Source organism: Sturnus vulgaris, chromosome 1, assembly GCF_052056855.1.
Source record: "Sturnus vulgaris isolate bStuVul1 chromosome 1, bStuVul1.hap1, whole genome shotgun sequence".
In the NCBI taxonomy this organism is placed as follows: Eukaryota; Metazoa; Chordata; class Aves; order Passeriformes; family Sturnidae; genus Sturnus; species Sturnus vulgaris.
Window position 1 is genome coordinate 92,580,973 of NC_142243.1, and position 27,284 is coordinate 92,608,256.

The following is a 27,284-nucleotide window of genomic DNA, read 5'->3' on the forward strand; positions in this document are numbered from 1 at the left end:
GAGAGGATCATGCTGTCGTTTTCATCACTGAAGCTTGTACTTACTTATAAGTTTGGAGTGTGCCTAGGAATCATAAAAGGAATAAATCATTGCAATTTGCCAAGAACCTGAAACCCTCACTTCTGGTAATCTGCCTGTCATTTGCAATCCGGGAGATGTTAATATGAAAGGCAGGGTTTTTTTAAAGGACTTGGGAAAGAGAACAAATTCCCATCACTTGTTCAGCTACTGTGTACAGTCACCAAACAACTCTGAAGAGACCTACACTGTTTAAAATCAGTTTATGACTTTTTTGTGGTTTTGGAGGAATGCCCAAACCAAATAAGTGGGTAAGCTTCTGCACAAGCCATCTTATCAACTGTGTATTTCATAAATAAATCTCCTACCATCCTCATTCCCTACTGTGATACGTCCCTATCTAGGCCTTCCTACTTATATGCATTCCCTTATTTTCATAGTCTCTCTTTTCAACACAAATATATGTTCTCACACTTACTACTTCTTTTTGGGGTGTAGTAGCATTAACACTGACTCTTAACACTCAAAGGGTGATACCTATCTGCTATATTTGCAATTCAAATTACCAAATTTTAGGAATTGGATTGATAATTTCATTACATTGTTCTATACTCCTCTGCTGAGGCCACATTGTGTTATCCAGACTGGCTTCAGCATAAACATGTACTCTGGGGCCAGAAGAACCAGATCTGTGAGGAAGTTGTGCACTGTTGTGAGTTAATGCCTAAGATGGAAGATGGAAAATGCTGCAAGGACTCCCATGAGGCCTGAAGAAACAATGGTGTCTCAGGGAAGGTATTTGTATGTTTGCAGGCTGCTTCAGTATTAGAGCTGGTATGTCAGGATGATGGGCTGTGTAAATAAAAGGGTCCCAATGCTGAACTGGGGTCCTTGCAGTGGTTCACTAGGTCACTCCTATAAGTGGTAGAGCTTTATCCCCTTGTTAGCCCTGATTACCTGCTAGATACAAGTTTCTCCTCCTCCTTGTACTTTAATTCATTTTTAAGAATCTGTCACTGACACACAATCAACTCTCAGAAGTGGATCAGAGCGAACAAAAAACTTTTCCATGTGCCTGAATGTCTTGCAGTCAGTTTTGCTGGGAAATAGGAACAGGATGCTTGGTCTGCAAGAAAACTGAGAAACCGCACACACAAGCTGTGGGCATTTCTGTGCTCAGCACATACTTGCCTTACTGCTTGGCTGCAGGCAAAAGACATCAGTGAAAAGAAGCACATGCCAAGATATTCCAGCTGTCTCTGCACAATCCAGCTCCATGGAGGAATATCAGCTAGAGCAGGCTGGGACTGTCAGCTAGTGACAGCAGTGTTGTCTCCTGTAAAGTGGCTGGGGTTTTCTGGCAGAGCTCTGCTGCTCACTCTAAGCTTTGCTGCAGTGGTGGTTTGGCTACTGGTACCTGACTTAGGCTAAGTGTGTCCACAGATGACTTTGGTTGCTCTTTTGGGATAGAGTCAAACCACACTTACACGTTTGTTTGTGTCTTTGCATATGAGTGAGAGCAATTTGCTGCAGCAAATTGCAGGTAGACTAATAATAAGGGCTGCCAGCATCTCAGGATGCAGTCAAACTTTTCTGAATTTCTCTCAGAGGTACTCTCAACATCTCTGTTCAGGGATTTATTAAGGAGGGTAAGAAATATTTATGGAGCTTTGATTCTGCGTTGTGACACAGGAGTGAATGATATTTTCAGGAGTGAAGAATTAAGTTGAACTGAACATTGCCACTTGTAAAAGTGTTAATCTCCTGCAACTCACTCATGCTGTGATGATTCAACTCTAGTTGTTGCTTAGGTGACTACAAGATGATTCTGTAATACCATTAATTACTTCAATAACTTGGGAAGGGCACAGCTAAAATATTATTACTGTTTCCTGTTTTTTTTAATCTCAGAAGAATAGTGTTTCACAAGGCATGTAGGAACAATTTGAACCTTTTTTAAACCTCTTTTTAAGTAATGGAAAACCTGTGGCAAAAGGTGTGACTTCCATGGAAAATGTACCTAGGGCCTTTTATGCATCCAAAGAGACTTGAAACATTTTGGCTTCTACAGTAGAGATATAGTAATGAAACTTGAAACAACAAAATAATCATCTCCTTAATTTTGTTTGCCTGGAGTATTTTATTTCTACACTGAGAGCAAAAATATACGAGAGTAGCATAATATAAAAGCATATAAATGTTTCTATTTCTTTTAGAAGAATATAGAGATAGTTATGTTCCTGGTGAGCAGTGCTTGCAGCATTAGGGCCCTTTCTGCTTCTCACCCTGCCCCAGCAGAGGGGAGGCTGGGGGTACACAAGGAGCTGGGAGGGGACACAGCTGAGACAACTGACCCCAGCTGACCAAAGGGACATTCCATACATATGGCATCATGCTCCAGCCTATAGATCTGGAGGGAGAATATGGAAGGAGGGGATGTTCAGAGTGATAGCATTTTTCTTCCCAAGTCACCATTGGGTGTTGTGGAGTCCAGATTTCCTGTGGATGGAACACCTGTCATCCCATGGGAAGTGGTGAATGAATTCCTAGTTTTGCTTTCCTTATTAAACTGTCTTTATTTCAACCCAACCCATGAACTGTCTCACTTTTACTCTTCCAATTCTCTCCCTCATCCCACCCAGGGGATGAGAATGAGTGACTGAAAGGGGCTTGGTTGCTGTCTGGATTTAAGCCATAATAGCTCCCTTCCTGCCTTTATGTAGCTGGGGCTACAGAGCAAGACTGACAGACAGGTACAAGTGCAAAATGGATTGTGGCAGGATGATTTCTTTGGAAATATTCTTCTTTGCTTGGACTAGGGGAAAAGAACATTGCCCAGTCAAACCTAGTGTTGGTGATGACTGTGACTTTAGTGCACTTTCATGCACCTAAACCGGGATGCCCACAACAGATTTACCTGTTTCAGATTTTATTGTGTATGGGCACACAGTGTTCACTCTGATGACTCTTCTTCCAATTAACATATTTTTTGTTTGTTTGTTCATTTGAGTTTAGGTTTTTTTGTTGTTGTTTGTTTGTTTGTTTAATGGATAATCTATTACTTGGGAGTCCTCCTTAGCAACATAGTACATGAGCTGTGATTTGTTGAACGATTCATGCAAACTCAGACCTTTTCCAGTAGCATCGCATGTGTTATTTGATTTACCTTCAGCTATGCATGTCTTTGAAGTTTTAATGGAAACCTGCCAGAAATTGTGACAAGGTAAAGAACTACGTATTTTCAACATCTCCCATCTCCATGCTTAATTTATAGATAGATCTTCATGTTTGGGCTGAGAGAGTGTGTCTTAAAGTTTATGGAATGTGATTTGGCAACAAAAATCTACAGCTCTGTATCCCAAAGCATGTGAGCACTGTGAGAGTAAAAAAAAGGTTAAAATGCCCCCAGGATAATGCCAGAAAGCAGTAAAATGGCTAGGTGTTCCAAATTCAGGTTTTATCATCATGGTCTCATTGCTCTGCAGCAATGTTGGGTTATGTCCTTACTAGTAACTGACATGGGATTTATTCACAAGCAAAAACGTGCAAATGTGTTTTGGGGAAAAAAAGGGTTGGAAAACACTAGTTTAAATCAAGCACTTTTAACTATGGAAAGTCTTTCTAATGTCCACCTTGTAGCTGCCTAAAATTGCACCAAAATATTAGTATTTTTGTCTCCAAGGTTATTATAACTGAGATTTCACGTATAATTTTCAAAATACATAAGATTAAAATCCACATAATTTTCTCAAACATGTCTGTGATGCCTGAAAATTATTGTGAAATTTTCTGTTACAGGAGATATTGTATTAGCATTATAACTTGCTAGTGCATCTATGTAGTTCTTCTGAGAGAGAATTCATAGTGTTGTAAACCTTAGGCTTGGAAAGATTCCTGATTTTTCTTTTCTTTTTCTGTAGCAACTAATGCAAACATAGACTAGAGGATAGATAGGACAGAGGACTGAACTAACTTTAAATAAAAATTAGTGGTATTTTTATGGCACCATAAATACTAATAGTAATCATCATTATTAGTCACCTCATACATCAGATTTGGAAAATAATGGAAAAGAGTCTTGTGGATTTGAAGAATTTGTTTTTGTAAACTGAGAACAGAAACATCCTTGGATTCTATTTAAAGTTCTCTTTCACTTAAAAAGGATATCCCATCTATAATGCATTATAAATTTTTTTTTTTAAATCTTTGCATTGCATTTGCTGCCCGTGGTTTCTCAGCTTTTGTTCCCTTTTGGGAAAGAAACAGTGATCAAATCTGTCATTTTTGATGATGGGATGTAAAATGACTAAATTGCTATGTGGATAGGGAAAACGTATACCTCTTATTCTAACAGTTTCAATATTGATCTCATGAATTGGTCTATAAAACACTGTCACTTGTGTTTAAAAAACAAACAAAAACTCTGTTCTGATATTAAAGACTCGACCTTGCTTTTTGAATAACACTCATGGCAGGTCAATATACAGCTTAAAGCACCTTCAGCTTTAGTCCAAAGAACAAGGTTTTACGTTAATGATTTTCTTCATCTTTGTTTTGAATCTTTTAGAAAGGATAGTAAGAAATTCCTGACTTTGTGTCAGTCTTGTTTCCAAATTTTGTCTTGCTAAAGTTTGTCTTAATAATCATCTTCTTGAAGGAGGAGGGTGTGGGACCAGCAAAAATGTTCCATAAAGAAACATCCTGATATATAAGTATTTGAAACACATGAAACCTTGTTTGTCTTAGAATTTGTGTGTTAAAATAAATGTGATCCATTTATGTGTTTCAAAATAGAATTAATTAGGTTGGTACATGAAGTATAGAAAAGAAGCATGCTTTTAGGGGATTCAGAATCCTCTTAAGCCAAGACATTAAAAAAAACCCTAAACATACTTGTATTGAATTGCTAAGTGTACCATAACCATGCTACATTATCCTGCATCATCATTTTCCATGCAGTAGTTCGCCTCAATACACAGAATATCTGGCCCTATTTTGCAATAAATTAAAGGGTACTATGGCCTTAGCAGACCATTGCATTTCATATTTTCTTTTTCTGAATGTTCACAGAGAAAATATGAGATACAAGGGAAACTCTCCGTCATTCTGCTTTCTTCCTGAAAATATGGGACTTGGATCTGAAGCATCAGTGTGGGTGTAGTTTCAGTTCCAACTATTTTGATGATGTTCTCCCAACACCAAGGCTGAGAATAAGTGCATATCCCCGTTCTTGCTAATCTGTTAATGGCATGGGATTGCTCTTCCCCAGGGTGGCAATGCTTTGGTGCAGAGCAGGAGGCAGGGCTGCCCACTGCCACCACTATCCATAGTAGGCAACAGGGAGCCAGCTCCCATCTTACAGATCCCATTCAAACATGTGTGGAGGTGGATGGATTGCTTCCAGGAACAGCTCTGGCAAGGAAGGACTCTAGGATGGGTCTTGCAGTTTGAGGTGTGGGCAAATAAATCTCCCTGGGAGCCAGGTGGGTTCCATGCGTATCCATGGCAGGTGTGCCTGTGCTGTACTTGTTTTCAAGAGTCAATATAGGCTGAAGTGGCTTTCCATGGGGATAGCAATGGTCCTGCTCAGCCCTTGCTCATCCCAGCTGCCTGGTTCGACCCACTCTTGTTCCTAAAGAGCTACTTCAGTACAAGGCATCATGTGGCCTAGCTTTGCTGATCCAGGATAAATTTTTTTGATTCAAGGAATGAGTTATACAGTGGGTATAGGGAACATCTCAGTTACTATGCAAAGCCAGGCTGCATCCCTTAGTTGTTAGCTCAGGAGATGCAGTGCAGTTAAAAACAAGAAAAATTAAGCCCTCTATTTCATACAAGGGAATCCTGTGAAGAAGTCCAAGCAGAATTCATAAGACTTCAGGCAGGGAAACATTTGTATGAGGAGGCAGAGCTAAAAATTGAATCTGTACTATTAAAATGAGAAAAAGAAGGGGGGGGGAAGCATCAGATGAATGGTTTTAGTAGGCTGGTGAAAAATAAGTATGAGAATTTAACAACTTCTGGAAAGTAAGAGGCAGTTAAGGCAAATACCTCTTTTTTATATATTATCTTGTGCTTTTAGAGCTGGTTGACAGCCCAGAGAATTACTGCTAGGCCCAGAAGGGAAACTCTGCCTGTCTTAACTGTGACAAAATCTTTGAAAGAAGACACTGCCATAATGTCAGCATTTTCATAAAGCCGAGCAACACTCCAGAGTCCAGAAAATGCTTCAGAGCAGCTTCCCAGTGGGGCTTTGTGAGGAGTTCAAAGAGGCCATGTGAATTCACAGAAGGGAACTAGGTTGTCCTTTCTCCTTTCTGCAAGGTAGGGAGTTAGCTGTTCTCCCACTGAGCCAATAAATTGCTTTTAGAGGTGAATAAATAAAGTGAGGGGAGAGAGAAGCATTCAGTGCTGCATCTCAGCTCCTGCAAGAGCAAGCACTTCCCTGAAAAGCTGAAGATGCATTTGGGCACAGGCTCCAGATGTATGGCCATTGGCATTTTGGGCTCTTGAATAGCTGCCAGATGATGCAAGATCTGATTGTATAGGTGAAGTTTGAAATTAGTCTTAAAACCTCTTAAGAGCAGTCATTGCCCCTTGAAGTAATCCTCCTTGCTCATGGCACAATCAGAGGGCTCAGACAGCATGGCCAAAGAACAGCCCTTCTCAGTGCTTCAGGGGCAGGAGACAGTCTTTTTTTCTATTAGGTAACAGAAGTAGAATATGCCACTGTGGCAAATGGAGATCCTAGAATGCCAGTGCTGACAAGCTTTGAGACTTCTTGCAGATGAATCCCATGAGGAAAGCCAACTGATCCTGATATCAGTGTAACACCCAGGAATTCAGGCTTTGGAATCAGCAATGTATTTTACATGTGATAGGGAAAAGCTGTTCACTTTCAAGTTCTACAATATTTGAATCTATTTCTGCCTGACATGCACAGTGAAAATGTGTGACCAATGGATGAACTAGGTATTACTGTATCTGTGATATCATGAATGACTGCCTGATACCCTATAGCCTTAAAAATTATGCTAATAAAATTTTTGCTGGGTAATTATACTATTTTTTTCTAGGAAAGAAAAGATTGTGGGGAGAAAGCATAGAGAGAAGGGTATATTTCAGTAGGTGTAAAATTATTTTATAAAGAAGACATGAACATTTAAATTCCTGATGTGGACTTGTAGTGTTTGATCAAGGGATGTATATTGGTTACTTGCAGTAATGTATTTACCTGTCAGCAAGGACATGAACCTCAATACAGAATAGAATCTAATATTGTTGCAAAAACTTATAGCTTTAAATTTTCTTCATTCATTTCAATTTCTTTTAGGACATGTTTAGCATGTTCTGTTAAATGGACCTCATTTATTTTTCCTTTTTTTTAACCTATGCTTTTATGCATTCAAATACATTATAGCATCTACAGGCTCTTTTCTAAATCAGATTGAAGCATACCATGTTTGATGAATCCATATATAAAGACTTCTACTTTCACTTCTGTTTCAATCATTGTATATCCACAAAACAGGGGAAGAAAACAGCACACATCTTACCTTCTATTGTTCTGGGTTACCTGAGAGCTAGAGATGGAAAAAACATGTTTGAAATCTTTTTGTGTTAAACTGAATAAATTAAAACAACCTATTGTGCAAATTTTTGGTACAAGACTGTTCAAGGAAAGGGGAAGTAAGAAACTTAAAGTCGCATGCACTAATGTAATTTTTTTTTTCTTAAATGTTGATAGATTTTGTGATGAAGCTGTTGAAGCAGGAATATTTTACTGTCTTGTAGTACTTCAACTTTGTGCAGGAAGCTAAAGTATATAAAGTTTGGTAAAAGTTGAGCACTTTTTCAAAGATTGATTGAGATAGAAGTCAAAGTAACTAACAGTTCTTTGTCAGCAATACAGTTGCTGGGTACATAACTGTGTGAAGCCTTTTAATTGTGCATTTTATCCCCCATATTCTAGGCAAAATAATAAATTATAGAAGGCTTTTATTGCTCAGACTTTTTTTAAGCTTTTGCAAATTCAGAGCTTAAAGTGCATACAGTTTGGCATGTTAAACTTACATTTTCCTGGACTTTTGCCGATAGAAAAGGAAGATTTTTTTTCTGAGGTAACTGGAAAGGCCAACCAGAAAATTGCTGCATCTGGTAGCAGTGCCTTTGGAAGCAACAGGTCAGAAATGTATGGGTAGTGATATAAGATCTGTTTGAAGTGTTTGCTAAGTCTGTCATCTACAGAGTAGCAGGATTTCTAATTCTCAGCAAAAATTCTAATATCTAATGCATATTCTTTTCAGCTGCTTTCTTATCTACTGTCAGTTTATATATTGGAGTGGGGGGGAAAATGGTCTTTATCAATGGTTAGGACAAGAAGGCATTCTTTTCTCTTAAATTTGATTTATTTATCTGCTTTTTTTTTTTACCATCTCTATTTTTTTTTCACATTTGAAGTGTACACTGTTATTTAAACACTAGTGCTTACAATGATTTTTTTACTTCTTTTTAAGCCATGACTAGCTCAGTAAATGATGCTACTTCTCCAGAGAGGGGTTCTAAAATATAAAACTAACATAAAAAAGAATTCTCTTCTGAAGCAGTTCTTCTACAGCAGACAATTTCCTGTACTACATGGATATTCTGAAAATGTAAAACAACATCAATTCCATAATTTCTGGAGTCCAAGGAGTCCATGTCTAGCAGTCAGGAAAATAACCTTTAAAGAACATGGACAAAAACCAAACCATTATGACAGTTTTGAATTTGCAGAAGTAGAGGTAGATCTACTGAAAAAATCTTTTAAAGGTAATGTTTATATATGTGAAAGAAAACTAATCAAAAATTTAATATATAACCTGCTTTGGTTTGGGTTTTTTTTTCTCATATCTATTTTTTCCTCAGCTGGTAACAAATTTTTCATCTGTTTTGTTCTGCCTCCCCTGCCAGTTTTAATTTTGCCCCTGCCCTACCTTTCCATCTCCTACCAAGTGCTTCTTCTCCCTTTTGCTGGGACCTAATTTTCTGCTTGAAAAAAAGCCAGGTGAAAGGAGTTCAGATGTCTGTTCATTTAAAATACTGAGACACATGCAGGATCATAATTTCATGCACCAGGCACTGCTTATGAACAGTGGGGTCTCATGGAGCTGCTCCCAGGTTACATCCTCAAGGTTCCACACTCAGAATAGCCATTCATCCTTACTGCAGATCATACAAGACTCACCCTTCCTCCCCCTGCAGCAAAATCAAAAAAGGATTTCAAGAGGATAACACTTGAAACCTTGCTGCTTGTTCAAAGAAACCAAAACACGCAGCCATTACTTTTGCAGAGGAAAGCTTGTAAATCTAAAAGAGTAAATCCCAGAGACTTGGAAACAAGATGGCAAATTTTCATTCTGAAATTCAGGAATTTCAGGAATATCCTATTTTGTTTAGCAGCTTTAGCAATTTAACGTGCATTTACACTCTCAGGTTTTAGCAGAAAGTGTCTCTTCCATCAGCATTATCATTCCTGTTTCTGTAAGGAGCACCCGTGTTCAAGGCAAGGTCACCTAGGAAGAGGCTGAGCACCTGGGGAGGACACAGTGAGAAACTCTGCCAGTTGTTTTAGTTAGGGCAGCACAGCAGTTGGAAATTGAGTCAATACATTTGAGTAGTTTTGGGTCTCTGGAAGCTGTGGGGGCCTCTGTGCTGGGAACAAAAGTGGTGCTATGTCCTCTGCTGACAGCACATTGCTTTCCCCTGTGGCCTCACTGTCAGCCCCAGGTGGTGTAATGGCCAAGAGGACCAGTGGCTGGGGGACTGCATGGGCTGGCTCTTCACTGCACCTTTTCCCTTCTGCCCTTGGATGTTTCCTTGGATGGCTTCTGCTTGGATTCTTTTAACAAGTTCTCTTGGCTACGGGAAATGATTTGCTAAATCTAAATGCTGTCTAAAAGTATGTCTGTCAATTATGTGGGATTTCTTGCTGTGACAACCAGTTTTCCAAAACTATGAGACTGATCATGTTTTCCACTACCTGTTATTTTTCTATTCAACACAATACAAACATTTATATTAAGATCAGTTTGAGGAATCTTTATAGGAAATAGCATATAAAAGTGGGTTGTTTGATAAAAGATGGTGAAACCTTTCCTCAAGATCAAAGAAAGTGGTGCAGTTATTATTTTAATATAACTACATAATTATAATTCCATGTTGATTTTTAATTTAGTCTACAGTTCCCAAACAGCATCTAAACTGAAGTTCAGATCCCTTGCTTTTCTATTGTCATTGACTCTAGTTAAGGGACTGTTTAGGAACTGATGAGCAATATTGAAGTTAATGGACTTGAAAAAGGAATGCAGTAGTTTCATTGGTAATGTGGAAAAAATTAAGCAAGTTTTAAACCAGCTTCCCCCAATTTAGTAAATTGTCTGAGTTGTTAGAATAACAATAGCAGTGGATTTCAGAAGACAGTGATTTGAATCATCAAGCACAGGGAGAGGCATCTTGCTGTACAGGTGCCTGCAAGTGCAGTAATTTTAAAGGTGTGAAAATGCTGATGAGGAAGGAGGACAGACAGTAGTAGTTTAGAAGATGTGAAGCCCTACACCTGAAGTTCCCTAGTAGCTCAACTACTAGCCACAGGGTGGCTCAAATGTTAAAAATATCAAAGTTTCAGATTGTCAAAATTCAGTGTACTGATTCAGAGTAAAACTAAGCTGCAAGCTTCAAAAGTCAGCACAGGCCAATTCAAAGTTGGTGCTTTACAGGCACCCAAGAGCAAAGAGAAGAGTGAGTGTAGCAGGTAGCTGTGTGCTGATGGGAGCCCTTCTGACAGGGGGGCAGTATTGGAGCTTTAGTGATTAAAAGGCCAGATGGTGTGGATGTAAGAACTTATGGGCCAAAGATAAAAGAAGACGTTCCTGTATGGAGAGTGTGCTTGGAGAGAGGAAGGAGGCAGAGGGCTTTGAGCCACATTTAAAAACAAGAATTTTATTATTTTGGAAGGTGTATGTAACAAAGCTTCTCAAAACTAAGAAATGGCATCCTTTTTCAGTCAAAATGGAGTTTTATGAATGACTGGGGTTTACATTTCTGTGGCAGGAGTTACAATTACGTGCTGAATAATCATGTATTAATTGCTGATTAGAAATTGGGTTAGTTTTCAAATGATGGAAGAAAGCACGGAAATTTTGTTCTTCGAAGGTAGAGAAAGATGAGAGGTTTGTGTAGGTGTTTAACAGCATAATGTTGTGTTCGCTAATAAGATTTTTGCTAATTTTAGTGGCATTACAGCAAATGCTGCAGTATCCATATAAGAGTAAGAATAATACAAAGAACATTACCTGCTGATGTTAACTGCTTTGAAGTTCGCATGAGTCTTTTGGATAGGCACAATATCTGGAAGCATCTGCCAACAAGAAACACCCTAAGAAGCAAAATTCACTAGCAGGATATAGAGTTTTGAACTCATTATTTTTTTAATTTTTTTTCTCCCTTGCTTCCTTGTATAGACTGTACCTTTCTTTCTCCTTTCATCTTTGTGAGCTGACCACTTCTATTACTTTCTTATTTCTGCTGAGGCTGGTAAGCTGGTTTGATGCATTCAGCAGTCAAAAGTGCAGTTTTCTGTGCATTTGTGTTGGCTGACTAAGCAAAGTGAAAGAGACTGACTGTGAAAGTGAAAAGGTGATTTACGCTGGTGTCATAGTGTTGTGCAGTAATAAAACTCAGGGATTGTTGGACACACGTTATATTGTACAATTATATAATTATAAACAATATAATTGGAGGCAGTTGAGCTTGAATGCAGCAGGCTGTTATTTAGCAATCATCTCTTTCAAGGCCCATTAAACGCAGATTTATATAGAAAACCAAAGCTTTGCTCTATAAAGGCTAACTGTGTGGTGGCATTTATTCCCCAAAATGTTATGCATAGATCTAAAGCTGTCAACGTCTATAATGGATTTACTCAGTGATTGCGAATAGGGTTTTCAGCAGATATGACAATCCCGAGCCCTTTGCCTTTATTTGAGGCGTTGTTTCTGGGAGTTTATTCGTATATCTGGTTTGGAAGGCTAAAGAGCCTACACACACCTACAGCTGTGATCTTAGATTTTGAAATGTGACGAGCAGGGCCACTGCAGATGGTAAAAGGTTTAGGAAAGTAACAAAGATCTCTTAAAGTCATCCATATTTTGGTCTTACTTTAGCCCTTTAATATTTTGTAGTTCTGAAATGAAGAATGAGTTTATGGGGAAGAAAATTAAGAAGCAAAAAGATTTTGTTGCTTCTGTCCCAAGGAATTTAGTTTTATTAGCTGTTATAAAATAAGTTTTTATTTTTTAAAAAAAGGTATAAGAATTTTATGAATAAAGAAGAAAAGTCACAGAATTGAGAACATCCTACCATGAGATCTACAACACATATGTTGGTCCTGTCAGACTCAGCCTTTTAATAGTTGGAAGAAGTTCGGAACATAAAGTTGTACTTAAATATTTATATGTATAAACTGAAATGTAGGTGTTTAAATATTTTTCTCAGTTTTTTTTAGTATCTAGAACTTTAATAGATTTTTAAACAGAGTTATTAAAGAACTATATACAAAAAACTAAGACATGTTCTTGAAAGAAGGACCTGCAGACCTGCTCTCTGAGTACAGCCCTGTGAGAGCACAGCTTGGCACTACCAATTATCTGGCCCACATATGCTCAAGACACTTTTGTATTTGTTATCATTTCACATATGAATTTTAAATGCTTCATTTTGCTGTCCCTGACACGCAGTGTGTTTCCTTTCCATTCCTTCATTAAGTGATCCATAGGAGCTGGACAGATGCAAGGCTCCTGTGAGTTTTGTCTTGCCTCTGATTGCACAAAGTGCTCTGCCATGATACAGGTGCTGCATCACTGTTTCCAGAATGCAGTGCCTGACCTCAGCAGCTTGTGGCTGTCAGCCTCTTAGTAAGTTACTGCATTTTGCATCACTAGGTTTCACTTTGCCAGGTCAGAAACGTGTCTGCACAATAATTGCAGTTTACTTAAATTCACTTGTGATACTGGGAAATTTTAATTAGTCAAGTATCAGTTATTGTAAATAGATATTTTGAATGCATTGTGCTGTTGATGTCTTTAGCAACTGTACTTAGTTTTAGCCTTTGCTAAATGTGATGTAGAGCTGTGTTTCAGAGCTGTTTTCCTTCCCCCACTTCTGACTTGTTTGCTCATTTATCTAAATGTGTTAACTTGCAATGTTTCTCAGGGTCACATTAGTGAATTAACAAGGTCCAACTTCTTGTAGCACCATTTTTAAAGTTTAGAGATAAAGTATTCCAAAATGCCAGCCATGAAATTCAATGTTTCTTGGTAAGACTTAATTTTGTTTGCTTTTTATTTGGGAAAAAAAAGTATCTTAGGAGCATAAGGAGTGTATAGAGCAGTCTTCACTGGCTCCATTTTAAAATGGTCTCACAACATTATGAGAATGGTTTGATAAAAAGCTTTTTGCTTTTCCCCCCTCTCCTTTATGCAAATCTACTTAATCTAACTAGTTATTATTTTAGGTTTGGGTAGTTGACTTGGTTTGTGAGTTGCATTTAGGCTTTGGTTTTTTCAGAAGTCCATAGATAATGAACCGTAGCTGGAACAGTCTTGGAAAAGCTTGACCTGCTCATGTTAATTCTGTATCTTCTGTGTGCACAAGCAGTGCATTAACTCAGATCCCCAAACATTCAATTTCTCAGTTACATTAAACTCCGAAAAGGAAAATACTGAGTTATGTTAATCAACACTGCCTTTTTTGTTTCTATCTAAAGTCCTCTCAGATAAATTGCCAGCGGCCTCCTGGTGCTCTGGATGAAAGAAGCAATCCTTATCTAGTGCTTTACAGAATTTCATGGCTAGAGAACAATGTGAAAATTTATCTTGTTTAATTGCTGTAGTATAATGTGGAGGCTTCTATGATTTACAAAATATTGAATTTAGACCCGAAATCAAGAGCTCATCTCTTCCACATGTGTTTTGGCTTTGAGGTACTCTTTCTTCATGTACCACAGCTATGAAACAGGAACTGCTGTATCACCGAGTTTTATCACACTATGGATGGCAGAAAAGAGAAGCAGTATCATGGGATTTCTCTTAAAATTCATCTTAGCAACATCTCCCCAAGGAGCCTGTTCCTTGGGAGCCACAGACACAGCAATCTCTCCCTCAAGGGTCTCACATTGTCTTTGTTTTGCATGACTTTTGCTGTCTGCGTGTCCTTCCCATGAAGGTGAGCAAATTATTCTTCAGGACATGTAGTTTTGCTCTGCTTGTCCCATCATGACTGGCTCATTGGGAAGCTCTGTGCAGGGAAAGAGCAGCAGCTAAACAAACCTTTGTCTTTAGAGGCACTGTGATACCTGAGCTGTTGTTGCTTCCTGTACTTGAAACAATAAATTAATACCTTGCCTCAGACATTAGGGAGTAATAACTTAGAGTTGAGGGTCTTTAAATTGTTGCTTGAGGGAGAATTAAACAATACATAACACATATATATGGTAAATGTAAAACAGCCTTAAGAGGAAAACAGAATTACACTCCATGCCAAATAGTTTGCTCACTGAGAAAATTACACATTTTTAAAGCTTTAACTCTTAAGAAATTGGATATTGGTTTGCATGACTTGCACGTTTTTCCAATTGTATTTGTATCAGCTTTCATATAGTACATTTCCTACTCTGATGTATTAGTCCAAAGATAAAATATTCCTTATTGTAAACAGCATATTGCAGACAAACAGCACAGAGCACAACTAATAGGATTCACTCACAGATCTTTTCCATCATTAGTATTGCATAACTGTGTGCTGTGCACTGAAAGGGGAATGGTCTTTTGAAAGAAGGAAGCAAAGAGAAGATTCAGTCATGAACTCCATCTTGATGTAAAAAGCAAATGCTTTCAGTTCTGTATATGAGGAAATACATTTGAAATTGAAAGAAGAAAAATGTTGTTTATTAAACCTGGTGAATCTTCAAACTAATTTTTAAAATCTAGATAAACATATGTAACAACGATTGAATGTGTTGTTAATATATTTCCAGTACACCAATTTTGATTCATAAACCTTCCTCTAAACAAAAATGAAAATAAAGAGAAAGCCACTATACATTTAAATCATAAGTACTATTCTTAAAGAAACTATGGATCTTAAAGCATAGAACAAAAATTTTTTTCCTTCAACTTTAGCATATGTATTATAAAGATGAGATAGATATGACAGTGTTTATCCTGCCACTCACCTTTAAAATGTTTTCAGATCCTCATAGAACGAGGCTGTGAAAGCCCTTCTCAGTCATGGCTCTTCCTATGGCAGAGCCTGCTCAAATGCCTCAACCACCCTCTAAAGCCCACAGGATTTGTGCACCTTCAGGGGAATGTCAAGAGAGGCCCTTCTGAACTCAGCAGGGGACTAAAGGAGCTGGTTTCATTTCCTATTCCTAATAATTTCAAAGACAGAGGTTTGACTGCTTCTGAGGACCTAATGCAAATAATACTTCAAAGACATTCAAGGCACAGGAAATGTAAAACAAAGTGAAGTATAATTCACAGGGGTGGAGAATCAGCTTTGGGTTGTTGGTTTGAAAGCAGTGCATACATTTAACCTGAACTGCAGAGAGTTGTCCAGCTGGCTTAAAACTAGTCTCTTTTAATTATTGATATGTTCCCTAGGAAAACTGTTCTAATAGCAAACAAGTGCTGCAAATTAGCACAAAGGAAGGTGTAACTCTTCTCTTGCATGAAGGTGTGTGTGACAAAGCAATTTGCTTGCAGGCAGTAGCAGTAAGTTGATGGTCTGCATCTCTTTCCTCTTCATACCATGCAAGTATGCTGTGACAGAATTATTCCTGAGGAAATTTCCTGATGCATTATAAAGGGAGACTTTGGTCTATAATGCAAACCAGACTGCCTGTTTGAACCTTGCAGCATGTAAAAGTGTTAGATTTTGCTTTCTTGTTTGTGCTTAGCTATGTGCAAACATGGCTCACCACAAAATAAACAAACCATGGAAATAATCCCCTGCCTCGACTCTCCCAAACAACTACATTTTAAAATGTTTTTTTTTCTCCGTCTTATATCCTAAAGTATTGATGGATATCATTCTAGCCAAAGGCAAGCAAAGGGGGCCTGGACACCTTTTGCCATTCAGGCACTGCTGTAATTCCCTTTCAAGTTAATGGAAGTTCTGCCACTCAGTTGAGTGGAAATGGGATTGAGCCTTTGCTTACTGATCCCATTCTGATGCAGTCGAGTTTCCTGCATCTGTAAGACCAAGAGAAAAATAGGAAGGCCAAAGTTAATAGATACTGTGTAAAAAAACCAGTATCAGGTGTCATAGGTTAAATAATCCTGACTTGTGTATCTTTTCGTAGCTTACTCTGAAACAAGATTTCTTGTGCTATGTAAGTGGAGTCAGTGAAACAATATAAGTCAGCAATGGTGGATTCATGTTTCGTGCTTCACTTGAGAGGCAGTTAATATAGCACAGTTCTGTGCACCAAAAGATAGAGATTGTGTGTTGTATCATCTCAGGCTCACATTCGTGTTATATTATTGTCATGCTCGTAGAGAGTTGAGATTGTTTTCTTTTCAAGAATATTAACATTATAAATATGTTCTACATACATCTGTGAGTGTTAGACGCCTCTAATTTCTGCTTGCCTCCTAGCGAGTCCAAGTGAATGGGGAGTCGTGTTTGTCTTGCTTAATAACTCAGAAAATTTCGGCAAAATTGTTCAAGATCTCAGGTTGAGAGAACAGATGAGGACTAAATACTTGACAGCTATGGTTTTTAGAGAGCTGATTTTATAAAAATACAATTGATATAAACTGTTGGCAGAAAAGAGCCTGCTCATCTCCCTGACAGTCCTAATTTTCTCTTTCCATTGTCTTTCAACTTTTCTCTGAGAGAGAAAATATGTAGAATGATGAAAAGTGGAAGTGAAGATAGAAAAACATTTTTTTTTTCTGGTCTTTGCAGGTTTACTCAAAGGGCATCATAAGAATTTGTGCATAGCTATTTTTAACAATCAGTAACCTCTAGGGGATTTTGTAAATCTTTCAGAGATGCTTCTTAGAGCCAAATGCTGGACCTCAGTGAGCACTTTATAAATATTAAAATGAGATAGATCACTGATTGAGAAATCGAAGTTATCTGTTCATATTCAAATTGTAACACAAAGTGAAAAGAAAGTTTTGGGATCCTAAGTTGTCCGTGGTGCTAAAGTGCTTTTTGACCTTCTCCACAGAAATGCATGTTTTGTTAGCCTGTTCTAAAGAGAGCAAGACTTTATCATGAGTGAAAATGTGTTGCTTCATATTCAACAGGTCAAGTTTTCCTCAGATTGAGGTGGAACTGTGGCTCATGGACATCTGATGTGCTGGGTAAGTCGAATTTGATGTATCTTATTACATTATTACCACATGACAAATATTGATCTTGATTATGCAAGTGTAAGTGCAATTTATTTTCTTTCTTATTTTGCATTTTCACCAGTAGCAGTGAAATGAAAATTTGCCTCTTTCCATTTCTCCCAAATGACACTTGAAAAGCAAGGTTTAAATTATTATGAATGACCATTTTATTTAGAAACAATATACATCAGGAGCTATTTAACACAAAGAACCTAGCTTCAATAAACCTTATTTCTTGAAATAAGATGCTAAGATATTCTATTGTGAAAGAATATTTGGGCTTATGAGAAGACAGTTCAGAAAATCTGGTGTAATTGATGTATTGCCCATGTGCTCATACATTAATAGATAATTGTTTGGGTGTAGTAATGGTCAACAGAACTAAATTACTTAATGGCACTATTTTCTCTTCGCCTATTTAATCAATGTTCAACGTTTAAAAAATAAGTCTGAGCATGTCACTAGTTCCCAAAACTGAGACTAAAGTAAGGGTAGAGTTTTATATTGAGCTGTTTGCTGAATTTTATTATTCACAGTAATTGTTTAATACATCTACCTGCATCTAGAGATCTTTTTGGTCTTATGAAACAGCAGTGTGACCAGGCAGGAGTTTTGTTTACCCTGAAGTATGTGAGGCTGCTCCAGTGCTAAAGAAATAGTGAAGAAAACCTTAAAGGATTTGAGTTAAGGTTGAGTAAGATTTTATAAACACTTTGTCACAAGAACATCCACCATGGAAGCAATTCCTGGAAGGGTTTTGGCAATCAGAAGCATTTAGGCAAATGGTGCCCTGCTCTGTTTGTGTCAAGCAAATAGATGCATTGTAGAAAAGTGTATTTAGTTGTAGAGAGTTGAGATGAAAAAGTTACAACTGCAACTTAAAGTTGCAATAGAAATTTTTAGGTATTAAAAAGGGAAATGATAAATAGCTATTAGTTTGCCATCTCTGAAAACCAGTTTAGGAGATTGCTTAATGATGTCATTTTTCAAGTTGCAAGGTAACTTTTTCAGAAGTAATTTAGACAAGATATATATATTCCTGGTAGGATTTTGAGTTCTATTTACAATACATGTTGTTGTTTACATTAACTTTTTATGGTTAGTGTTTAAAAATGAAGATAGGAAAAAAATGTCTGTGTGTTCTCTACTAGTCTGAACATAATGATAAATTTCTGAAACTTCAATTTCCATACTTCATAGTTCTCTTTTTATGAAGTTATGTGGAAGAGTTTCACTCCTTTCAGCCTGTTTTACTTTGATCACTTCGTTCAAGGTATCAAATATGTTTGGGGATTTTAACTTGCATTTTTCATTCATATTGATACACACCATCAAAGGCAAACTGGTAGCACCAGACTAACACTGGGATGAAGTAAATTAAATGCCAGGGAAGGTAAAATATATAATAATATTTTTAGCAGCAGAACAGTTTGCCACCCAGACCTATATATCATGCATGAATTGAGCAGCTTCTAAAATGTCGGTACACTGTGATTTGCAGCTCAGAAATTTGTCCTTTCCTAGATAAAATAAAGTTTCCTTTGTGTGCATGTAATACCTTGCAATTTATTATACAGACAGGCACTTAATGGAGTCTGAGCATGAATGCCTCAAATGAGAGGTGCATTCATACTGCAGGAGTGCTTGAGAAAAATCAGTGTTACACACGTGTGTAAGTAAATGTGATTGAGGTCAAATGGATATATTTTTCCATTCCTATGTTGCCTTTTATCATGGATTGGATAAATCCATTCTTGTTTGTGGGAAGCAGAAAAAGCAAAAATGGTGCTACAGAAATTGTGGATCTCTCCGTCCTTGCAGAAAGGGAAGGATTCCCCACGAGCTAACCTTTTCAGTAAGGGTTTTCGTCCTGGTGTTTGTGTATAAGTATCTGTTATGTAGCATGAAAGATCAAGCTATTACATATATTTTTTTTTTTCCTCTTTTAAGGAAAGATCTAAGATCTAAGAAGATAATTTTTTTCCCTCACTGTGACAGGAGCAAGTGTCCAATGTTCTGGAAGGTCTAATCCTGAGGAAATTGAATATAGATTGTACCATAGGTTTAAACCAGAAACAGACTGACAGAATAACAGTCTGTAACACATACACAATGTTGTCAAGCTAGAAACACATTGAAAATTTTTCGTAGAAGCATAATTAATGTCCTAAAATCCACCAGGAAAACAGATGTCAGCCAGTGGATTTGATGTGCATATAGCTCATTATGTGGGGAAAAGGATAGTGGGGCTTTTATTGTTTCAAGAGGAACAGCACTTTGATGGAAAAGAGAGGCAGGCACACAGGCAGCTGTTTCAGGAAATGACATTCCACCTAGTTGGAAATATGAAGGTGAAAGGGAAATGAAGAGCCCAAAAGTGAGATTTCAATGGCAGAGGTTATAGTGGAGGAGCTACAGTGAGAAGCTGATGGGAATGGGAAAATGAACAAATACAGCTAAAAACATCCTTCATTATTCCTGGTTCAGTGTCTTGGGTTTCTCTCATTGCTAGTGCTTAATTACTTGTGATGGCAACTCCCCATTTTGATTCATTCTGCTTTTATTATCAGTTGCATGATTTGAACACAGCAAAAGGACAAAGGAGATGAAATTGGAGCCATAATTGCCAAGTTCAGACAGGTCCTTTAAGGATAGCAGAAGAGAATAAAATCTGCTGAAGGTATTTGGGAGAAGTTGCTTCTCTGTTAGGGAATAATGCCAGTAACTGGTGTGTGGAGAAAATGAAGGAGCACTATCTACATGTAGTTCAAAAGTACAAGAGAGGTAAACTGTGCAGTGAACATGCACTGTATGTGTAAGAACTCAAGTAAACTCACTTTTAAAAATTAGTAATCATATTGCTTTGCTTTTAAATTAATTATTAGAATTATTTATTGCAGTCGTACCATTATGTATGGGTCAGCAGTCATACATTGGATATTGTTCCACCTCAGGGATGAATTTGGAGTTTAAAAAGTCGAAAATAAACTTTCAGTGGAGACAGAGCTGAAAATGAAGCTATTTCTGTTCTGACAGTGTTGTTTCTAATAGAGGGTATTGCAACGTGCAGAGGCTCAGAAAGATGTCAGTAAAAATAACAACCTGACATTATATGTGCAGTAAATACTGAAGACTGGAGGCTGGTTTATTACCTTTTTTTTTTTTTTCAGTGTGTGGGTTGTTTGTTTCAGTTTTAGTTCATGCTAATCTGCTTGATAGCCCATTATCTTTCTCCTTTGGTTTCATGGCAGTCTACCAGTTTATGTTAATAGCTGCTTCTTTATTCACTCTCATAAGGTCATCATTTGAAAATGGTAACTTAGGTCAGATGTTTACATAAGTTAATACCTCTTTTCTTTTAATATGGGCACACTGAAAAACTGAAGATTGCTTACTTCAACAAATTGTGCTAATATTATTATGCAGTAGTTTGAGAATAAAATGCAAAATTCAAAGTCTATTAGATTGGATAGCTAATCATAGTTCATGGCGTTAATATAATTATTTTTGTTAAAACAACAAAACAATGAAAAGCAGACAAAACAAGCAAATCATGACCAATGAGGATTTGGCCAGTTAAAGAAAAGTAAAAGTGCTTCTTCATCTCAAAACACCTCCAGAGCTAGAATTGGCACCAATATACTCACTGCTGCAAATACCAAGGTACATAGGTCTTGAAAAGGTGTATTGTAGTAAACACTGGACTATGTGCTCTAAAAAAATGTATGTGGATGGGAAGTGGAAATGGTTGCTGAAGTACTCAGGTGGCTTAAAGCGACTACTAAGTATGATTTATGTGACAACTGTTGGGCAACACTTGGATATAAGTGAGGAATCCTCACACCATGAATGAGCCACAGAGTGTTGGCTGGCTTGAAATGGCAGAAAACTCACCTGGACCTTGGCTAAGGTGAGGAGCCATGGTGTCACCTGTCAGTCTGTTTACTGAGCAGAGCTGAAAAACAGTAAGACCTCACACTAGGTGGATTGCTCTTGTGCTGTAGCATTGGAAGAATGAAAAGCAGAAAGAAAGAGAAAAAGATATAAAGTGCATGACTCTTGCATGATTTGGTTTGTGCATGAAACTTGTGTGTTTTCACAGCAGTATCTCGTCCTGTGGAGCAACACATTAAGCTAGCTGATCATCAGCCAGGAGGGAGTCCTTGCTATTCTTTCTACTTTGTGGCATCAAACATGGATTTTGGAGCAAGGCCAGGGTTAAATTTTAATAAACAAGTTGAGTTGTCTGTATTTTCTACGATGAGGACATCTCCAGCAGTTTTGTCTCTCAGCATGTTGGCTAGGAGGATATGTTTGGCTATGGCTTTTCTCTGATATACTCATCCATGTGTCCCTGGATTCAGATCTACATGTGTAGCAATATTTGTACTATACTGAAGTAGCAAGAGATTTTCTATGAAACTCTGGTGTCTGCTTTAGCAGTAATTTTAAAGGGAAGAAATAATATCAAATCTTGCAGGTTATTTCATTTCCTAGTAAATTCACCACAGTGCGAGAGAAATCTTCCAGAATAGTGGAGATAGAGTACTTCACCTTTTCTCAGTCCCCACTCTGCTGCCTTGCTACTGTGGTTATTCTGGAGATCCTTGGAGTTTGGCTGGTTGTTCATGCCATGGCTCAGCAAGCCAGAAGGTCCTCGTTCTTGAGACATTAATGAGACTTAAACATGTGCTGAAGTGCCTTTTGCTGAACAATCACATAAGCATGAGCAAAGATTGTAGTGTGGCCTTAAATGTTATCATAAAACTTAACTTTGTGTTAAATATTCTGGTTTTGGAAACTGAATACATTTTAAAAGCTATAGCATGCACATCTATGTCCCATGTATACATCATGAGGAAATGTCATTTTACAAGTTGCTACCGCCACTTGATCATTATCCTTCTTGTGCTCTTTCATTAGTTCATGGTAGGAAAAAAAATGCCACATGCTATGACATTCTGGTGTAATTTGAGAAATCAGAATATGCAAATAGATATATGACTTGTTTTCTGTAACTGCACTGAAATTTGCTTTCTGCAGCTGGAGAAGAAGAGAGCAACTGTGGGAGCATATGTGTTTGAAAATGTGTAATTTCACAGTGTGGCAGATTTGGCTTGTAACAGGAGGGTCTTTCCCAGAGTGGCTGTTCTTGTGAATAAGGCTTTCCTTGACCTGCTGCTTCTCTTGAATGCCAACTCACTTTTGCAAAGCTCAGAGTAAGGGATGAGGGAACTGGAAGCTCAGGTCCTTCTGAGCTTGTGGCATTTATATTGTGAGACAGTTGAGATCGAGTTCATTTTGCTAAGCTGCTCACCCATAATGGATCTGTCACAGCGACTTGACAACATATTTGTATCCATTTTGGACAGCATTTGCTGCTCAGCGCTCTCCCTGTGAAAGTTTCCAGCAGACCACAGATTTACTGTCAGTAACCCCTCCTCTCCCCCTCAGAATACAACTATCCTTTCCATAGGTTGGGATTGCCTTATAATCCTTCCCATAGGGTTAATAGGCAATCGTGTTCCAGCCCTGCTTCACCTTTGAATTGGTACCAAATTAAGAGTATCTCTTAATTTGGTCCCAATTTTCTCTTGTTCAGCTGGCATAAAGATGGCCCACCCAATAATGGAAAAATGGTATTTTATGTTAGAAATGCGATTGTTTTTCTTCTCTGAAATAAAAAAATTTGGTTTCTGGTTTATTGGCAATTTTTCAAAGAGTTGCTGATTTGTTTCTGATGTAAATATGTGGCAGGGATGGTGGAAAGGAAAATAATGGTATCTCATAAACTGAAAATCTGACTTTCCTGCCAACTGTGTCTGGGAAAACAAGTTATCTTTCAGAGACTGGAGCTGCAAACAAATGGAGAAATAAATGACTGCTTTTTTGTATCCAACCACTAATGCTAAAATTATGTAAGTATATTTAACCCCAAGTTCTGGTTCACAATTGAGTGTCTTATTCTACTGAAGACTTAGTTGCATCTGAAATTTCAGTCTTTGTGGCACAAGAAGATATTTTACCCTCTCCATTTCTCTTCCCCCAAACAAGAGAATTTTTTCCAGTTCAAATCACTGAATAAACCTGCAGGAAGACATCCATTTCTAAATATAGTAAGCTGAGCTGTAGGCATTACCAAGGCCCGGGGAGACAAGTGAAAATGAAACCACTGACTCTTCTCTACTAATTCATCCCCCAGGTCTCTACTTTCCAGATTTCTTTTTCTTCCTTCCTCTCCTTCTCTGCTTTTCCTCTTCAGTGATGCTTTTTCCTTAATAATAGTTATATAATGCTGTCCCTCTGTTGGGATGCATGCTACATAGTATAGCTTATATATGTATTAGTAGATTTGTTCAAATCCATATCGTTTCAGTTCACTTTAGAGACATTTTCCAAGCTTGAGTTCAAACAAACAGTGGTTTTCCCAGAGAGGGCCAGCTCTCACAGAAATGCTCTGGTTCCAGGTCAGTGCATGGAGTTTAAGTTTAATAGCGTGTCCTAGTATATTCCTTCTTCAACCTACATGGCCCTATCTCTAATAAGACAGCATCTAAACTGCTCTTTCTGTGTTTCCTGAGGCAGATAGAAATAATAATACTGGTCAAAGGGTAATGCTTGAAGGCACATTTCTTTTAAAAACAGACACAAGTTCAATGAATTCTGCCACCAAAGTGTGGCAGTTGAAAGTTAACTATCAAGAGAGAGTGAAGCTCACTTCATTTTCAACAAGGTCCATTTAGCAAAGCTGATCTTTTTCACTGGTGTAACTTACTGCAATAAATAAATTCTGTATCTAGTGCTTCTTTGTGGCACATTGGTTTTTTTTGCAGCACTCTCTCCTAGAGCTATCTGTGGCTTTCTGATATTTGCTGTTGGTCTTCCATTACTTCCCCTTGAAAATGCATGTGAGAGACTGCCAGAGCATTTGACAAATCCACTACTCTTCAGAGATCTTTTCAGCACTTCCAGTGTGCATGTTAATTGTAAAGCTGAAATGAAATACCTTGGGCTGCATTGACCTCGTCATCTGTTTTTTAAATAGCATCTCCATCCCATAAATCCTCTTAGAGATATATTAAAAATGCCTGTAAAAGATATATAGCCTGAATGTAATAATTAAGCAGGTGCTAAGAGGCACCCTATTATTCATATATCTGAGTTTTGTATGATAAAAAATTTTCTAAAAACTTGTTACTTCTTGACGAGAGACTTGACCCATCACCATCTCCAGCTGCCAAAGCACAGAATTGAGTAGCTGAGAAAAATTGAGAAAAATCATCTGAAAGGGACCAAACATCATGAGAGCAGAAGTTTCCTTCTAATCAAATCAGTTTTAGGAGTAGCTTCTTCCTTGCTAGGCAGTACCACTTACATTTTTTGTCTGAATGCTGAATGAACTCTGATGGGGCAAAAACCTTCTGTGAGTAAAAGGTGTAGGTGAAAAAGCATTGCTTCTATACCAGTGCCATTTAAAATCCATTTTTAGTTATGCCTAGAGGATAAGAGATATTTAATCACAAGCCTGTTGTTAAGCAGTGGTGTATCAGAGACTGTTGTTCACAGATCATTCAAACTGAAGATTTTCAGTCAAGCCCAACCTTGCAAATGAACAAGCGTGCAGAAATTCTGATACCACTTATAAAATGGAAAGTGGAAGCAAAACTAGGACATTTATGTAGCATGGCAGTAAATTCAGATATTTAGCAAGCAACTTCTGTAGTAAGTTTACTATTTACTACGTAGGGAAAGTAGCCAACTGGGATTTTTATTTTGTTTGGGTTTTTACGTTTTTTTCACTCTCTAAACTGCTTCTCATGAAATTATGATCACTTGCAATTTTGGAGCAGAAATATCACACAGGGAATAAAAAGCCTCAGCTGCTTTTTCGAAATGAAATAGCTGTGTCTGAAAGGACTCTGCCTAGGGAGCTTCCAGAGGGCTGCAGAGCACGCTGGCTCTGTGTGTGCCGTGCTGGAGAGAGAAGAGCCTGGAGCCTGGGTAACGTGGGGTTTTCTGAAAAGGCAGTGGCTGGAGAGATTTCAAATGCTTAATTGTCCTCAGAATAAAACCTTTATGAGTGGGATTGATAAATACTACTTTAAACCCGTGTGTGAAATCATGACAACATCACTGGAGAAGGGCCTGTCTGACAGCTGTGAATGTGCTATCACCTGTCAGCCATGTGTCCCAGCTGCTGGAATTAGAAGCAATTTGGGGCAGATAAAACGTGTGCCATTGTGTTTTGTACTCTGCCTGGCACAATGAGGCCCCACTGCTACCTGGCTCTGCTGGGCACTGTCAGTCTGGGAGCATTATAACAGCTTGGAAATTTGTAAAATGCACAGACGAGATGTTGAGATAAAACAGGTACTGGAGCAGTGTGAAATTGAAAAAGCTTTTGAGAGATTTTCTGGTTAAACATTTGCTATTATTCTGTGTTGTTTCGCTACTCTTCTGTGATGTTTCATCCTCCCAAAAATGTACTTTCTCATAAAAATGAAAAAGTATGCATTTCTTTTTTTCTGTAGAGAACATGAATGCAAAGTCAGGCCCCATTCAAGGTGGATATTTTTCCTCCTTCCAGTTTTCACATTGTTGAAGACATAATTTTAGTTCAGTATTATGCAATGTGTTAAAATCAACAGAAAAGAAGCACCCTTGAGCATTTTTTGATTTACAAACTATATTCCTTCAGATGTATTTTTTTCTGAATCTAGTTATGGCATTCTCCATTTTATGAGTGGAGTCTCAAACACTCTAGCCTTTTTTTTAATGCTTTATTTTGTATGAAAATAAGAGGTGGAAATTCCAAGGTGGGATATTGTTTAAATTACTTGAATATTTCTTTTGAATCTTGAAATATTTAAGATTGTCATCAGTATGTTAATGAGCTTCCTCTTTTTGAAAATGTTTCCTTTACTTATAAAACAAAGACTCACTATTTTTTTATTGTTGAGATTAGCTTTTGTAAAAAACAATTAAAAATTAAAGCGTAAGAATAGTATAACTGTTTCCTTGTTATCAGGAGTTTACAGTTTATCAGTCTCTTAAACTGAAATTTAGTAGTTTTCTCCATTGATATCATAGTGCAAATCTGGGAGTCAGCAATTAGAAATATTTTCAGTATTTTCCTCGTAAAATACTTTCCTCATAATTCCTCTACATATTTGTAGACTGTCTTGGAAGACTGTCTTTCCCATTTGTACCTCTCCAGTTGCCTGAGCATTTGAAGAAGGGCTAAGTCCTTTAACTCCCCCATAGTGTCACCCATTGACTTGGGTGTCTTGGAGAACCTTCTTTATTCAGTGACTGGCAATGCAGCAGTGTAGAGATTTGGAGGATAAAAAATTTGGAGTAAAGCTTGATGAAATAGAGTGGTTGACAGAAAATTTGATTTCCTTAGTTAAGTCCCTGACATCTTTGGGCAAGGATGATACTGGAAGCATAAGTCAGACCTAATTGCTTGTAGCACTCACCTAAGACTAATACAATGGGGGAAGAACTCCCTCCCTCCCTCCCTCTTAAATGAATTAAATTAATCCAGGTTTCTCACTTCTAGGACTGAAAGCCCCCAGTGTGAACATCCGTGTCTTTTGTTCTGACTTGGGTACCTGCAGGGGGTCACTTGCAGAAACCCCATATCTGGGTATGATCAGTGTAAGGGAAACAACAGTTGCCTATCTGAAGAAGGGTTGTATCATACCTTAACTGTACTTAAATGTAAGCTGTATTTACCAGGAGCATTTCTGTTAGCTGGAGCTGTCTCCCACATGTACTTCAAAGGCTGGAGATACTTCAGTGTGTGGCATGTTGTTTTTTTTT

The 27,284-nt window shown here is 37.8% G+C and overlaps 1 protein-coding gene across 8 annotated transcripts in view; it reads left to right on the plus strand.

Moving 5' to 3' along the window:
• LOC106855662 (poly(rC)-binding protein 3-like) overlaps positions 1–27,284 on the plus strand; it is a 501,269-nt gene that overhangs the window by 180,255 nt on the left and 293,730 nt on the right. For all 8 annotated transcript variants that reach the window (XM_088171732.1, XM_088171723.1, XM_088171749.1 and 5 more), the window contains exon 3: positions 17,373–17,429. The gene's annotated coding sequence lies outside the window, so the exon portion shown is untranslated. The remainder of the gene's footprint in view (positions 1–17,372; positions 17,430–27,284) is intronic.